We start from the raw sequence: 744 nt of genomic DNA on the forward strand, positions 1-744 counted from the left end.
GATCATGAAGAAAAAAATGCTTTCTAATTGATGTATCAATACCATCAGATGCCAACGTTTCTCTAAAAGAAATGGAAAAACTTTCAAAATACAAAGACCTGGAAATAGAGATAACTCGAATGTGGAATCTAAAAACAGAAACAATTCCTATCATAGTAGGTGCCTTAGGTATAATAAAAAAATATTCAGACAAATACATAACAAAAATACCAGGACTTACAAATATATATAACATACAGAAAATTGCACTACTGGGTACTGCACACATTCTACGCAATATATATATGTATATATATATGTGTATAACACGTCTTGTGTCCATCTCCCATGTTCTTGCCTTTAGGCTTTCACTTCATACACGTTAGCTCAATTTCAATCGTTCTCTATCGAAAGACGCCTGTTACATCTGGCTCTTTGTATTTGTGGTTGTGTACCATGATCTCCGTTTTATTGTTTGCTTGTTTGTTTTTCTGTCTTTGTTTCTGTACACATTCGCTAGCTTTCTTTACAAAGGTGGTCTAATGCTGTTAGCTTAGATTTTTTGGGGGGCAACCAGATCGAACCATCTCAAGTGTAACTGCCCGAAATGGTCGTGACTTCTTGGACTTCACTGATGAAGGAAAGCCAAGAATGACCCCTATTTTTTTGCCTGTCCTTCTAATTGGTGTTTCTCTTGTTCGCATTTGTATCGTCTATCTGTCCAAACGTTTTAATGCCCTCTATTGCGTTCTTGTTCCATATATA

The sequence above is a fragment of the Octopus bimaculoides genome, chromosome 6, assembly GCF_001194135.2.
Source record: "Octopus bimaculoides isolate UCB-OBI-ISO-001 chromosome 6, ASM119413v2, whole genome shotgun sequence".
NCBI classification, from domain to species: domain Eukaryota; kingdom Metazoa; phylum Mollusca; class Cephalopoda; order Octopoda; family Octopodidae; genus Octopus; species Octopus bimaculoides.